This window comes from Berghia stephanieae, chromosome 12, assembly GCF_034508935.2.
Source record: "Berghia stephanieae isolate SIO BIC M18660-M18661 chromosome 12, UCSD_Bste_1.3, whole genome shotgun sequence".
NCBI lineage: Eukaryota > Metazoa > Mollusca > Gastropoda > Nudibranchia > Aeolidiidae > Berghia > Berghia stephanieae.
The window spans coordinates 42,666,176-42,683,319 of NC_088371.1; the positions used below are offsets into that span (position 1 = coordinate 42,666,176).

At 37.1% G+C, this 17,144-nt stretch overlaps 2 long non-coding RNA genes across 2 annotated transcripts; one reads left to right on the plus strand and one right to left on the minus strand.

Annotated features, from left to right (window-relative positions):
• The first annotated feature begins 2,277 nt into the window (after positions 1 to 2,277).
• On the plus strand, positions 2,278 to 9,425 carry LOC144958038 (uncharacterized). The gene is made up of 4 exons (XR_013642316.1): positions 2,278 to 2,701; positions 5,493 to 5,605; positions 6,133 to 6,208; positions 7,538 to 9,425. It is a non-coding gene; the product is annotated as an uncharacterized LOC144958038 (long non-coding RNA).
• Positions 9,426 to 11,165: 1,740 nt separating this feature from the next.
• Positions 11,166 to 14,747, minus strand: LOC144958033 (uncharacterized). The gene is made up of 3 exons (XR_013642315.1): positions 14,560 to 14,747; positions 13,178 to 13,357; positions 11,166 to 12,847 (listed from the first exon to the last, which is right to left on the minus strand). It is a non-coding gene; the product is annotated as an uncharacterized LOC144958033 (long non-coding RNA).
• Positions 14,748 to 17,144: the final 2,397 nt, after the last annotated feature.

Here is a 17,144-nt window from a genome sequence, read left to right on the forward strand (position 1 = left end):
TTCAAGAGGATAATAGAAAGTCAGCATGGCTCAATGGTACTGGTACGGTCTTTGCTTCGTACCCGAAAGGCATCAGTTCGATCACCCGCTGATGCGCTGTGTGGCCTTGAGTAAGTCACCTCGCCTAGCTCAATTTCCGGCGCTGCACTGCGGCTGACGATGGGTTATACCTCGCCTTATCTCAATTTGCGGAGCTGCATTGCGGCTGACGCCTGTGTTATTCCAGTCTTCCCTTGGAATAGACTCTCGAGAAAAATTTCCCCTATGGGATGAAAAAGGGAATTTTATTTTTTTTAATTTTTAACTGTTATCTGTCTGCTCAACGCTACAGAAACATGGATCAGTTCCGGATTTATAAGCTTAGGGGGCAAGATGGCCCATGGTTAGCGCGTTGTACTCTAGACTCAGAGGTTCTGTGTTCGATTCCGACCGAAGCCAATTTGTACTTTCTAGAGCAAGAAAATTTACTCCAATCACTCACTCCATTCAGGTGTAAAAGGGTACCTGTCAAGCTGAGATAGTAATCTGCGATAGACTAGCGTCCTGTTCAAAGGTTTTCAAACAAATACGTTAATCGTCCGCTTCACGCTATTGAAACCGGGATAACTCCTGCACCATTGGCTACAAGGCTCTAAAACTAAAGGACTTAATTTGTCTTACAATGAGCCCAAGTGGCTCAGAAGGACTTACTTAAAAATATTTTTATTGAGAATTCCCGAAATAAATAACGATAAAGATAATTGATCCCACAAGTCACCGAATAGATATGCGACCGGTTTTAGACACGTTATTGCTGTGCCACAAAGTGTGACACTTCTTAAATTATATTTGTAATTTATAAACATACGTATTGCCGAAAATGTTTATGTTGCTATGCCTTCTGTACGTGGTTTCATCACATAGAATTATTTTTTAAATTGTTCTTGCTTTTTTATATTCAGAATTGAAATAAATAGATAAATAAATTATAACTGTGAAATTGATTGTAAGCTTCAGTTTAATATACGAAAACAGATAAAATGGACGTTTCGGGTTTCCCCTTCATCAACAACACATGATGAATGAAAAACTACAGACGAATGAGCTAATGTGGTAGTGGCGTTGTTAAGATGCATAAACAAAAACATTGATGGGCAGGAAATTGTATGCTACTTTGTGAGGAAGCGCGAATTAAAACAAAGCAATAGAAATGTATAAATGGTGCGCAATTAATTAAGTCAAAAGCGGGGAGGCAGGGAGGAACTGTGTAATGCAGTATAGAAAGTGAAATAAAATAAAGTGTGGACTATTGTTGGAAAATAATTACAATGGAATTGGAAATAAATACAAAATATAAGGGATGTAAGTATTAATAAATTAGTGGCATTAGCAGCAGCAGCAGTAGTAGTAGTAGTAGTAGTAGTAGTAGTAGTAGTAGTAGTAGTAGTAGTAGTAGTAGGGATGCAGAAAATAAAGACAGACATTGAATCATTGAAACTTTGACACGGCGCCGCCAAGTCTGGGACTTTGTTGTCCTAGTGTGGAAGTCTGCTATATTTTTCTACTATCACAAACGATATGAACACGGGACTGGGACAGTCCTGTCCCGTTGATTTTGTAGCATTTCACAACGGCTTGGGACACAACGGGACTGTTTTGTCCCGTCCCAATAGGTGCGGTAGATTTCTCTAAATTCTATACGTTACAGATTTGGGACAGGACTCTCCCAGGACAGTCCTGTCCTAGTGCGGTACCCCTGTTAGACATCAAAACTATCTTAGTGACTAACTGGGGTGTCATCGGATAAGATGGCCTGAGAGCCTGGGATTTTTATTTTTTGTTATGGAATTATTTAGGATGTGATGAAAAAGTGCGAAGAGGTCTTTGTCTGCACTGACGAACAGGCCCGATGTTAGTAGTTAGTCAGTGCTGATCAATGGCGGGCGGTGGCACAGATCGAAGAGAGGTTGTCTGTGGGTGGTGGCACCTGTTGTTCAATACTGACCAATAGGAACCAGTACATATTGGTCAGTACTGATCCCCGGGCGCTGGCGCCTGTTCGTCGGTACTGACCGGCACGTGCCAGCGCCTTAGGGTCAGTACTGACCAATAGCCATCCCGATGCTTATATTATAATTATATTCTATTAGTAATGTTTTATTTCACATTCATAACTTAATGGAACAATGCATGATAACAAACACAACCCATGTAATGGATGAGACCACCATACCAATGCAGTGCGACTATGTGGTCTTGCGTTCGCCCTAGGTGGGGTTCCCGACCTCCCATAGTTTGGGAAGGGAGGAACTTACTGTGTCTCCTATTGCCGTACATCTGTTTTCCAACATACGTTCTGTCTTTGTCTTGGAATGAGATTATTTGGTTCGAAGTGGTTATTTGTACTACCACTACAAATAGCGAAAACTACCGCTTTTCACTATTTGTACTCCCAGAACTCTTATGTGTTTAAAGTTGCAAACCACCGCTCCTTTACCTATTTGTAGCTACCTACTCCCAGCACTCTTATGCGTTTAAAGTTGCATTTGTGAGCTATCAAGGACCAGCCGACCCCAGCCTCCACTTTCGCGGTCTGTCTTTGAGAAGTGTGAAGCAAAGAAAATGGCCCTCTCGGTAAACGAGACATTCTCATCTTTTCTCCAATTTGAAAACATTCGAAAATGAGAATAATGTACTTTTTATTAAAAAGTCAACAAAGAAGGTAAGTAAACTAGATACGACAATTTTTTTCCTTAATTAAGTGGCAACTCATTTCTCGTCATTCTCACTCTAACTCTATCAACTAAGAAGAGTACACCACCTCAAACATTTGTCAGTTCATATCTTTGCTTGCATGAGGTCTATTTTCATTTTGAAAAGTTCGAAGTGAACAACTAAATGACGCCGATTCAGTGGTGTATTTGGTCTATCTTCATGTGAATAAATATTTTATTATTGACTTTTCCAAAATTCCAATCGGCCATTCATTTGCATGATGTCGTGATCTATTTTTCCTTGATTTCAGCTGTCTCAGCTCTAAACTATACTTTTCTTTCTCAAAATAATTCATTTTCTGTTTGCAATGTATTACAGAGATGTTGATTTACCACATGTAAAAATTTGAAAGTTGTATCTGAAGCTGTTTCTGAATTATACGTGATTATCCATTGGGATGCTGTGCTTTTGTCACATTTTTTCCTATTAATTAGAGATTTTCCACCACATAAACGGTCATAACTTTTTAACCAGTTGAGACAGAGCGATAATTTTTCACTCTAGTTAATGTTTCACTCCCCTTTATTTTTCTACGCTAAATTAATACCCATAGCCACTATTTTGAAAAATTCTTGCAAGTGCCTACTAAGAAGTTAAAGAAGAGGGTTGAACTTGAACCTGAACATGCTCCTTCTTCTTCTTCTTCTTCTTCTTCTACTAATAACTACAACTAGATAGGTACTACTCCTCTCCTGAATGATCGGAACCGTTTAAGAAACTAAATTACGGGTTGCACCGGCGCAGCTCTCTAGACTTCCAGTCCCCAGTGCCCAGTATGGGCGGGAGACCTTACCCCCGATGTTCCTCGAGCCTCGAGGTAGTTTCACTTTATAATTGTTTTAGCTTTTGAACTGTGGATCTTTTGTCAAACGTTTTATTTTAATTTTTCAAATTTAGTAGCACTTTAAAGGTCTGCGTTAGGTATAGCTCTGCTGTACTGTAACTGTAAGAGCGTAAGAATAACATGGTAAAAGTACTGTAAAAGTATGCTGATGACGGATGAAAATGATATTGACAATGAAATTATAATAAAAGAAGAACAATAGAACTTATAATCAAATCAATAAAGAAGCTTTAAAAAAATGAAATTTAAAAGAAGTAAGAAAAAACTGCCTCAAGAAGTGAAAAAAATTGTCCCTGTTGTTGAGATGTGAAGTGGACATAATCGTGTCTGTTAAGAATTAGAAGAAATGAAAGATGCCACTTTTTATTTTAAATGTAGATTGCACATTAGCAGAACACTAAAAAAAAAGTAAAGAAAGAAAATCCAATGTGGCAACTTGGTTGCTAGTGAAAAAAGTAAAATTACTCCGCTCAGCATTGCTGCTGGTGTGATGTCTAGTGTTAGTTAGGTGTCACTATATTAGAGTGATATCTTGTTACTTCATATTTTCATTTTAAAACCTGTAGAACAACTTGATTGATTTGTAAATTTCCTTATATGACCATTGTTTTAGTTTTCCGCAGCCATTATAATTCAATTTGAAATATTGAAAGGTACTGGAGAGGAGTCTTAGCGGGGTTTTTTTTTTGTCTGTTAGTTTTAGTTATAGGTCATAGTGCAGGTCCAAGTGTTGGAAATGTACAATGTTTTATTTTTTATTTTAAGGTTAGTTGAAGGAATACTTTCCTTAGCTCAAGGAATGTGCAGAAGACCTCCCCTATTTACTACTTACTACTACTACCCAAGTACTAATGCTAGACTACTTCTTCCGCCACCTCACTCCTAAACGGACTGACACCACAGGCAACTGATATTATTCTCTCTCTCTCTCTCTGAGTGTGTATCTGTCTGTCTATTTCTGCCCATCTCCCCTCTTTTTACTAATTAGTTTGTAGGTGTTTGGCAAATTCTCAAGAACAGCCAAGATATATGCGGCTGTGTGGCACTCACTTCCGGATTGGAAGGTCCTGGGGTCGAGCCTCATCAAGGACTCACATTCTCTCACTGTACTCATGTGTATGATTTCCTATCCGCTAAGAGCGTTGTCTGTCAGAAGAAAAACATCGCCTAACGTTCTACTTGTTACGTGTTGCTGCTAGTCATGGATCCTTTGTAAAGTGCTTTGAGCATGTTTGGTGGATGTTGCGGCTTATGAAAGCTCAATTCTTTTTTTAATATTTATATATATATAAAAAAGATGCAGGATGATGACGGGCATGCGCTACTTTATGATGTAGTATAAACCATTCCTAATATATGATTTTGCTAAATAGGCCTACACTCAAATTTTACGAGTGTATCTGGTGGCAAATATTAGACACTCGTTGCCACTGTGATTTTGATGAAACTTGGCTTATACACAGATACATGAATTTTCCTAATACGGCTTCAAACATGCGATCTGAACTTCAATTTATAATGAAGTAATTTTTCTCAAATGACAGCTTGATTGAATGTGACAAGATCCTTTTACTTAATACAATTCAATTTAGTGTGGTCTGTAGTTGTTTGCCTAATATTAGAATGCACAGAATTTGAATTTTTATTGACTTTAAATATTGAAAACAACATGCCTTTGGCTTTCCATTTGTGCCATTCAGCTTTTGACCTAGTCCCTGATTTGAGTACCACGTCACAAATTTAAGTTCTTCGAGAAAACTCTCGACTTACTTTCTTATTCTTCTAACGTACTGAACTGTAACACCTTTGTCTCAGTTGGAGAAAATATTGCAATTTTTAACTTAATATTTAGGTGTTTATGTTATGATCTTTTATATTATTCCGTGTTTTTCAGCTTCCATCATATCACCCTGAGGAAAGTTGGCTAATTTATGACTTTTGTGTCTATGAATGCAAGCAGGGCAAAAAGCAATTGACTTCAAGCAAAGGAGTTCGCCCTAACCAGAGGTAGGATGTTGTTTTTGGACGGGGGCAGGAGGTGTTTTTTTACTTTTACATATTTAAAAAAAAATGAAAATATTATATGCACAAGGTTATAATATTTCAGCATAACTCGGAAGTAAATTATCACCATCAGCTTTTCTATCTTGATTGCCAAGACAATTTTAATAAAGCAATCAAACTGATTCTGAATTTTAAAACATCCAGAGGAAGAGGCAATGTGTGCCTATCTGCAGCTCATTTACAGTCTTCAGTGGGCGGGCTGCACGATGTAATGCAGCAAGACAATAGTTCAACTATTACCAGAACAGTTTTAAAAAGTGGAAGACTTGATTTGTTCAAAAAATCTGATTGCGCTGGATTAGTATTATTATTGAATGTCTTATTAAGATTTATTTTCAATTGCTCTATAATCTGCATGTTGAAATCCTTCACAATTGAGGTATGCAAGTGACAACGCTATTAATATTTTATCATACTATGTTGTGGATAATTTTATTATTTTGTAATAAAAAGTTTTTCTTACCATGCAGGACTCTGAAATTAATACTGGCTTCTGAGGGTTACAGGGCTAATCACAACCATGAAAATCACCCATGCGATAAATTGGTAAGACTCATTCATTTTATACTTATTTTCCATCGACATTTTGTCCCTGCAGTTTTTCGCTGCCGAAAATTTTACACTTGACAGCAATTAATTGCAAATTCTATTTTAGTCGCAATTAGACTCAATTTTTTTTATAAATATGTATTATTTTTTCTTTTCTTGTTACTTTATATTTTCAGTACTTAATTGTCCCTCCCCCCTCCCACTATTGAGTGTAATATATAGTAATAGATTAGTTAGGTAAATGCACTGTTGACACCAGGACCAAATGTTTAAAGAACAACAGCCATTCCAACTCATATTTTATTACGATACATTCAAGGTGGCGCACTGAGATGGAGAGATGATGACCAGCTTGTGACAAAATTGACTGTTCCAGAATTTGTATTTTTTTTTTTATTAAAAAAAAAATTTCTTGGAAGGGTTCTGGGCAGAGAGTTCACATTTTTCTATCCCTTATATTTGTTTTCCCTTTCCATGTTGCTCCCTGTCTTTGTTATGGATTAAGATTGCTCATTTTTTTCCTGGTCCTTGCGGGGGTCTTTAGTTGGGAGGCAGACAGTCAAATACAGTACCTTTCTTCTTGAGATGATTTTTTATACTGTAAATCATCTCTCTGTTATGTACTGTTATAGGTTTTGAATATTATTGCATTATGTAAATGTTTTAGCAGGATCCTTTGCTTGTGTCTCGGTGAGACTTTGAGGTAATGTCAAAATTGGTACATCTTTGAGGTGCTCGTGAAATCTACTGTTCCCTATTTATTGAATCAGTCACCATATCATCATCCTTTTTATAGTGTTGTAAGCGCTATTAAGTCCTGTAAGACAATATAAGCAGATCTAGGTGGTGGTATTTTTTTGGGTCTTTTTTTTTTTTTGTCTTTGTTTTTTTTTTTTTGTTCCAGATAAGGAATTTTAAGATTTGTGGTTGTCCATAGACTTTTCAAAATAAAATTTGACTTTGACTATGAGTACGATGCAGTTATAAGTGCTTGATTTCTGAAGACTAATTATAAATGGTGACCACTCTATTGCGTTTTTGTATGCCATGAAAATGTTACAAAGACAATGAAGCGACGTTTGTTGGGAATTCTGCAGTCATTCATTTAACCCTTGAATTTGATGAGCGCCTGTTGCATTTTAGTTCATTCAAGTATTTTAGAGTGACAAACACAACTCGTGCATTATGGGTTTATATGCAGATTTTTGTCTTTAAATTGTCAATAAAAAATAAAATGCTTTTTATTGTTTTGTTAGCTGGCAGGTCTGAATTGAATGCTATTGCATACAATTTTGTACTTTTAATCTTTTTTCTTTTTACATTTAGCCATCCTCACTTTATCCGGAGAATCGCCTGCCCCTCGTGAATGAGACAGTGAAGGCTATGGCTAAAACAAAGGTGTCCACAACCCAACTTAGGCAATACATTCAATCAAGCCAAGGATAAAATGTATTGCCTAAAGATGTCGAAGATTTGCAGCGGAGATTGTTCAAGACTGATATTGACAGGACGGACGGTGAGACGGTACAGGAATTACTGAGAGAGATAGAGGAGGAAGGAGGTGTAACAAAGTTCAGTGTGAATGAGGATGTTGGTTTTGAGTATTTGTTTTAAGTAACGGGAAGAATGAGGCGTGATTTGAGTGTTTTTTGTGATGTGTTTGTTATGGATGCAACATACAAAGTAAATCGATATTTGTATCCACTTGTGAATATTATGTGCATAGATGATGAGGGTCATGGCGGGCGAAAGACTGGAAATCCATGACCAACCTGAAACTGACATTGTACCAGTATGACGTGTGACAAATACACAGGAAGGACTGTATCGAATTGTATCTTCAGTGACAAACAGGATCAATAGCTTATTTCAAGTTATGGTAGAACATCAGTTTCTGCAAAGAATCTCCCAGTTGGAACAATTTTTGACTCTTGTCTCTGAAGATAAAGACTTTGACATTGTTGACATGACTGACTTAATACAGACAAATCCCCATTCTAACCCTCTTTCTGACTTTTCAGAGACACCAGACATTGTAAATGCACGTACTGACCAGAGACCACAGACATTATAAATACACACTCTGCCCAGACAGAGACCACAGAAGTTATGGACACACCGACTGACCAGACAGAGACCACAGATGTTATGGACACACAAACTGACCAGACAGAGACCAAAGACGTTATGGACACACAGACTGACCAGACAGGGACTCCAGATAACAGAGACATGCGACCATAAAGATGCCCTTGACACGACAGAGACAGACTGCGAAATTTTTCAAATGTGACTCTACATAGGAAATTTCATACAGAATTCCCTTAATACATTTACTCATTGTCCATTTGTAAAATTTATTTTCATGTAATAAACCACCAAAAAAGTAAATTTTTAACGTGGGTGGGGGCTGTCACGTTACTGTAGAACGAGCTTAAGTCTCAATGGGATATTAGCTTTAGGCAACCACAAGTTGGTATTTTTCAAACCTGTTGCTATGCTATCTTGTGATGACAACGTCTCTCAGTCGCCAAACGTCACTAGCTATCCTTCACATAATGCAGGGTTGATTGTGTGAAGTACGTTTGGGGCCGGAAGATAGCAAGGCATAGTGCAGGCTACTGTACTGTGTCAGTCCGTGAACGGGTGACCAATTCATAGTACAGAGAAGGCAAATCTGTTACTATATGTCCCAATAAAAATATAACACAGAGAAGGCAGAAACTGTGTTATACAGGTCGGTACAGAATAAAACAAATATAACACAGGAGACCAAACACTGTGTTGTAGAATATCAAAATTTCAAAGGTGGTCGGTCAGTGACGAAATAAAAAGGGACATTATAAGTCGTAATATCACATCCCAATAAAAGCGTGTGACAGTAAAAAGGTGCCCGTTAACAATTGAGTCGGTCAAGTCTCTATCCAGATTCAAAAGGATAGTGCAAAGTCCTGTATGTAAAACAAATTTGAGAAGCATGGTTGTTCTCAATACTTGTTGGGTCGTGATCGGTATAGAGTGAAGTAGTGTTCATGCTACACATCTTCACGAAATATCAGAGCAATGCTGTGTCAAGATTACAGAGGAGCAAGAAGACAAGATTTGTTTGTGTGTCTTTATATGTTACGGAATAGGTACATTTTGGTTGTCAAAACTTTCATTTTTATTTTGACATTTTCTTGATCTTTTAAAATAAAATTATAATTTAATTTAATCAACAGACTTGTTTAATAATTTAAAGATATAGTTTTTTGTGGGGACCTTTTGTAAAATCATTAGTCTGATTGTAGTTGTAAATTTCTTTATATTCTAATGTCATAAAATCAGTGACACCACTGAATTCCAACCAGCGCTTTTACTCACTGAGTCCCTACCACCAGCGCTATTACTCACCCAGTCCCTACCACCTGGGCGGGGTTCCTGACCTCCCAATGTGGGCAGGGGGGTTCATACTGTGTCTTCTATCCCCTTATATCTGTTTTCCAACATGCTTTCTGTCTTTGTCTTGGAATGAGATTACTTGGTTTTGTCCTGGTCCTGGCCGGATCCCCTGGCTGAGAGGGAAGCAGTCGAATGTATAGTTAGTTTTGGGAGATGATATTTTTTTCATTGTAAATCATCTCTCTGTTATGTACTGTATTATGTTTTATTTACATATTATATTTGATTTGTTAACATTTGAGTGTATTCCTCTTAGTCGGGACCTGTGCTTGTGTCTGGATGAGACTTTTAGGTGATCTTAAACTAAGTACTTTGATGGTGTGCTCTTGGAATCTACATCTGTTTCCCATTTGAACAAATTCCCCTTTGTCTTACCTTTTCTTGGGTGCTTTAATTGAATTCTATAACTTTTTACTATCCCATTTCTTCCTTTTTACTGGCGCTGATAAGACCTTAATGTGTTGCAAGCGCCGTAAAACCCTCAAAAACAAATAAACACACAAACAGTCCCTACCAGCAGCGCTTTTACTCATTGAGTCATAGAGCTTTTACTCACCGAGTCCCTACCACCAGTGCAATTACTCACCGAGTCCCTTCCACCAGCGCTTTTACTCACTGAGTCATAGAGCTTTTACTCACCGAGTCCCTACCACCAGTGCTATATATATAACTCACCAAGTCCCTACCACCAGCGCTTTTACTCACTGACACTGTCCCTACCACCAGTGCTATTACCGAGTTATAGAGCTTTTACTCACTGAGTCCCTACCACCAGTGCTTTTACTCTTCGAGTCCCTACCACCAGTGCTATTACCGAGTCATAGAGCTTTTACTCACTGAGTCCCTACGACCAGCGCTATTACTCACTGAGCCCCTACCACCAGCGCTTTTACTCACCGAGTCCCTACCACCAGCGCTATTACTCAGCGAGTCATAGAGCTTTTACTCATCGAGTCCCAACGACCAGCGCTTTTACTCACTGAGTCCCTACGACCAGCGCTATTACTCACTGAGTCCCTACCACCAGCGCTTTTACTCGTTGAATCCCTATCACCAGCACTTTTACTCGCCGAGTTCCTACGACATGGCTATTACTGAGTCCCTAACACCAGCGCTAATACTATTAGCCACCAAATCCCTACCACCAGGGGGGACAATATAAGCTCAGATTAGACCCCAAAAATTCTTACAGTGATGCAGAAAAAAACAACGAACAGATCTCTTTCAAATTTACACAAAATGTTTCTTACAACAAGATGGATAGGTTTAGCATAGTCTTGAAAATAAATTTTTCAGAATTTTTTTTCGATTTCTTAGTGAAAATTTGGTGTGACATGACAGGAAAAAAAATTGATTTAAAAATTCATAAAACTGCTAAATTTTTGTTTAGCCCAAAACCCAACCATCATGATGCAAAACACATCATAAGAAAAATTCTGACCAAATTTGAAGACAATCTGATGGGAAACAATCCAGATGTGAATGTTAGAAAATCAGAGAATGACGCACAATGAAATTTTGAGAAAATGAAAAATTTGTCTTTAATTTGATAATAAAGCTAATTATGCAGACAAAGGCCAACATTCATCAAGTATAACCAATATGGAACAAGAAAACAGTAATATTTTATAAATTGATCAAATTCTGAAAAAAATTATAAACGATTCGTAACCCATACCTCTAAGAAAAAAAATTGCGAAATAATTTAATATCTGCTGTTATTCACCAAAAAATTACTTTAGTGGTCAAATATGCTTTATAGTTCTAAAATTCTTTAATTATATCTCATGAACTAATAATGTAACGTATAATTTGATGCTAAACACCAAAAATAACAATTAAAAAAAAAAACTTTTTTAAGGGGCAACATAAGCTAAAATTAGACGTAAAACCCTAAAATTTCTAACATACATGCACCAAAAACTAGCATAAAAATTTCTTTCAAATTTAAACACAATGTTTCTTTCATAAATAGCTATATCATGAAAACTCTTGGAATAATTTTTTTAGAATTTTTATTTGATTTCAACTGAAAATTTAGCGCGGATCGACAGGAACAAATGAATTTTAAAATTTATAAAATTGCTAAATTTTAATTTACCCCCAAACACTTACATCATGATGTTTTTTTTTGTTTGTTTGTTGCTTTAGGTCTCTTCCAACACAATTGAGGTTATATGAGAGACCGCTGAAACAAAAAAACAAGCAATCTAACAAAAATAGTACAAATGTCAATCAAAATCATAACCTAAAGATATCATCATAAGCTAAATTATAAATAACCAAGAACAAACAGGCAGAGGATTTACAGGAAAAAAATATCCCCTGTCAAAAATACAACCACAAACCAAAGAAGCAGGATAGGCTAGTAAAGAGAAGAAGAAACGACATCACTATCGGATCGTACACCCATGCGAACATCATAGGTATATGATTCAAGGGTGATGCTCCCATCCAACCACCCCACATCATGATGTAAAACACATCATAGAAAAGATTCTGAATAAATTTGAAGATAATTTAAAGGAAAATGATTGAGGTAGGATTGCTAGAAAATCAGACAAATGACATAAAACAGACATTTGAGAAAGCGCAAGCTTTTTCTATAATTTGACATAAAGTTAAAAGGCTGATTTTGCAGACAACTAAAAGAAATGATCCATCAAACTTTCAAAATATGACCGTAATAGGACAAGAAAACGAAAATTTTGTAGATTGATCTAAGTCTTAAAAAAATTATAATCAGTTCACTAACCCATACCCCTTAGATAAAAAAAAATGCTGTAAAATTGATTTTTTTACGCCCAGAGATAAAATAATTTTGTGGTCAAATATGATGTCATACCTTATGAATTCATCATTATAATCACAAAACCTAATTATTTACTGTATACAATAGGTTATACAGATGATTTCTAGATATATTAAATGATTTTTCAAAATATGATATGGCACGCTATCCTCATTTTTCATTTTTTTATTCTACTTGAGAGACAAGTCGTATAAAATTAGATATCTAGTCAAGTTGAACTGCAAAATCAATTCTATTTTAGACAATAAAACAGTTAAATAGTGCACTAGCTCTGAATAAAAAGCAATTTGCTTTCCCAAACCCTTGAAAATCTTACAGAAAAAGTCAACACTACTTGTTTGCCACCACTTTTTTGTAGTTCCACAAAGAGGGTTGATCCTGCTCTGGATGGAAAAATTGAAATAAAAAAGAGACACATTTCATTAGCAATTTTTGGAAATGGCATTATTGTCATAAAATGCATTTGTCAAAGACATAGCAATTTTTAAAAAATGATCATTATTCACACCAACACACTTGAAATTTCATTGGTTTTACATCCATAGAACAAAACTCTTGGCAACAAACTATAGTCTGTCGATAAGTTAATACATTCAGTAGTAATTCAATTCAAATGATGCTTTGCCATTTTCATTTAGAAAAATGAGCATTTATTTTATTGATCACCAATAAAAAATGTAAAGGCGCAATGGAGATTTGAAAACATTACTAACCATTGTCAAAAAGTGCATGCAGACACTCTGGTCTGCTGGCCCAGATGATGGTTTGCTGATTGATGAGTTTTGCCACAGGCAAAGGTTTGCCTCAACACACCTTGCCAGAATAGCCCTTGAGCCAGCATCTTTATGGATTGTCAGGACACCAGTAACGTCAACAGTGTTCTTTCATGTTAGCTGTCGATGAAAACAAAAAATTAAATTAAATTCACTACAGCAAAATAGGCACATACATGCCAATGCTAAAGTTTATAACAGCAACACTTCGCATGTTGAACGGGACATAACGTCTGTTAGGCGATATTACAATTACTTCGGACAGAGACAACGCAGTTAACGGCCAAGTACACATTTTACAACTGAGTCCGGTGAGAGAAAGTGAGCAAAGTGCCTTTTCCAAGGGCTCAACTATGCGCCGAGCGAGGCTCGAGCCCAGGACCTTCCGGTCCAAAAGCGAGTGTCATACCACTACGACATAGCCGTACGTAATTTTTAAAAATATAATAAAAATAATCACACTAATATAATTATCTCACATTGTCATCATCATAGGCATTTCAAAACTACTAATAATACTACCACTACAGATATCTTATCATTATAAAATATTTCTCTCTCTCTCTCTCTCTCTCTCTCTCTCTCTCTCTCTCTCTCTCTCTCTCTCTCTCTCTCTCTCTCTCTCTCTCTCTCTCTCTCTCTCCATGAACATAACATACAAAACCCAATTTTCCGATATAAAAAAACAGCCCCCCCCCCCCCCCCCCCCCAAAAAAAAAAAAAAAGTTTTGAAAAAGTATGGACGATGTGTCGGCCATAATAAAGATAATAACAATAACTGAATGAAAAGTATTTTTTTAAAGGACCCTGAGCCTGGAATGTCGTGAGTACTCGAAACCTCTTGATCGTGATAAAATTAGCAACCTTTTGACTGGGGATCAGGGCCTTCTAAAAATAGTATCGGGCCTGTCCAACCGAATTGCGCGAGTTCTCTGCTGGGCTTAAAAGTTAAAACCCCGCGAAAGGACCCTGAGCCTGGAATGTCGTGAGTACTCGAAACCTCTTGATCGTGATAAAATTAGCAACCTTTTGACTGGGGATCAGGGCCTTCTCTGGGGATCGAACATTGAAACACCTGGTTTTAATCGCCTGACATGGAAGGATGATTTAAATTATTTGGGGGGGGGGGGGGAATTAGTATTTCAATTTTTTTTAAAGCCCTGTTATTGTTATTTTTCACAAAATAAAGTAATAAAGTTAAGTAATTCGCGGTAGCGACAAATGTGTCGTCAGCTGATGCACAATCAACAAACACACAACCCCAAAGCATGTTTAGTTATAAAAATAAGAAATGAATTAAAATGTGCATTTCGTATGCTTACCTTGTAAACTGAGTATTCTGTGACTTGAAAAGAGTGAAGAATTACCAAAGTCCGTCAAAATCAACTTGTAATAATAGTTATAATGTGATTGTGATGAGATGAAGTGGTCACTTTTTGACTTCCAGACTTCCAGATAATTCATTGTATATTGCAGTTCTATCCGTATAAAATGTTATATTTTTAGTAATTACGCAAATTCTATTTTTAGTAAGAGTACAAATAAGCTCTGGCGTTATTTGCAGTGGTAGTACAAAGAAGCGTAGCCTATTTGGTTTTGTCCTGGCCCTGGCCGGAGTCCTAGCTTAGAGGGAAACAGCCAAATGCATAGTTATTGTTTTGGGAGATGATATTCTTTTCCTTGTAAAGCATCTCTCTGTTATGTATTACTATAGTTGTTATTTTGAATGTATAATGTAAGTATTTGAGTGTATTCCTCTTTGTTGGATTTTGTGTTTGTGTCTGGATGAGACTTGTAGTTGATCTCAAAGTAAGTACCTACATTGGTAGTAGTATGCTCTTGGAATCTACATCTGAATCTGATCCCTATTTGTTCCCAGTTCCCCTGTCATACTTTTTCTTGGGTGCTTGAATTGTAATTCTATCCTTTTTACTGGCGCTGATATTGATAGAACCTTAACTCACTCAATCCTACAGATTTTTGCAACTTTTCAAAATTGGAACAAAAAAAGTATTAAAAATGGGCACGTACATAGATAGTTTTATTCAACTACCATTAACGTGTAAAAACTAAAAACATTAGCTTTGATACTATGCCTATAATTTGTCTTAGAAAAATGTAATAAATAGGAATGGGGTGAAAGCAACCCGAGTAAACTACGGATATAGTCGGTGTAGGGTTGAGTGAGTTAATGTGTTGCACGCGCCGTAAAACGCTTAAAAACAAAAAAACAATAGGGTTCGCCCTCTGGTGTAAAATGAGTACCTGGCCGTTAACAGCGTTGTTTCTGTCGGAAAAAAAGTGTATATCGCCTAACAGGCGCCATGTATCGCTCTATATTTTACATGTTGCTGTTGGTCAGGAACCTTTGAGCAAGTGTAGTGGGTATTGCGCTATATAAAAGCTCGACTGTAAATAAGAGATGCAGCAATGTATTGCATACACACAATTATTACAGTTTGGATACCCTGCACACTTCTGTCGTGGTCAATCTTCATTAATGTCAATAAACTTGTACAAAACCTGAGGAGTTAACAAGACAAAAAATATTGTTGTTTTTTTTTTATTTAACAGCATTCAGACCTGCCCAGTAGTTAGTACGCTCCTGATACTGGCATGGCAGTTCATGGTAGTTTCTTGCATCGCTTGCGGCTGCAAAAATTGCAAAATACATATCACTATCACTGATTTGCAAGCGGCCGCAAAATCTGCATTTTTTTTTTTTTTTTTTTTTTTTGCAAATATTTGACAATTTTCGAGATTTTGCAAAGAAATTTAAAAAAAAAACCAAAACAATAATAATAAAAAAGACGAATGTTTTCTTTTAATTTTTAATTTGATAGCTCGTGTAGAACGTGAAAGATAATTGATCAAGAGTAAGTTTCTTTACTTTTAAAATTCTGAGATTTTGCTTGTTCAGTTTGTTAAATCAATGTTTAGGACTTTGGATCATCAGGAGGGCAAAATGTTGATTTGTAAAACTATTTAAGTGACTTTTTCTATGTTTCCCTTGGAAACTACGAATTTTAAAAAATTCAAGTAAATATAAATAGCTCTGAGAATGGATGAGTGTCTTAGCAAATGGAAATTTTGAGGAAATGGCTCGATTAAACATAGTTGTAGTTGTAATGAACAATATTTGGCATTAGTTTGAGAGTGTTTCCATGACAACAATGAGCCCATAGCACGTTGGGTGATGAGACCTGGAAATAAGTACACGTTGGTCCTCCGGTGATTTCGCAGGTGTGACCTGTGACCTTAGAGTTAGAGCAAATAAATAAATGATGAAATAAATAAATAGAAGTCTAAATAAATAAACATGTATTGCCTTTATTCAGCCCCGAGGGGAAATTTGTCTTTAGGGTGCAGGGAAGACTGGAACAAAGCAGTGCTGCAAAGGGAGCTAAACCAGAGTGACTTGATCAAGGCCACACAGCAAGGCAAGAAGTCAAACTCGGTACCTGGATACGAATGAAAGACTGTACAGCTGAGGAACTCACTCACTCACTCAATCCTCTCCGGGCCTGCTGGCACTAGAGGAGATGCAAGGGATCTTCACCTGGTCCTGTCAGAAGCTATTCTTGGGGCCATCTCGAGGGACAGACAGACCTCTCTGCTTTAGGTCCCTCTCTACAGTACGTCTCCAAGTCTCCTTGGGGCCGTCTCAAAGGACAGACCTCTCTGCTTTATGTCCCTCTCTACAGGACTTCTCCAAGTCTCCTTGGGGCCGTCTCAAAGGACAGACCTCTCTGCTTTAGGTCCCTCTCTACGGTATGTCTCCAAGTCTCCTTGGGGCCGTCTCGAAGGACAGACCTCTCTGCTTTAGGTCTCTCTCTACGTTATGTCTCCAAGTCTCCTTGGGGCCGTCTCAAAGGACAGACCTCTCTGCTTTAGGTCCCTCTCTACG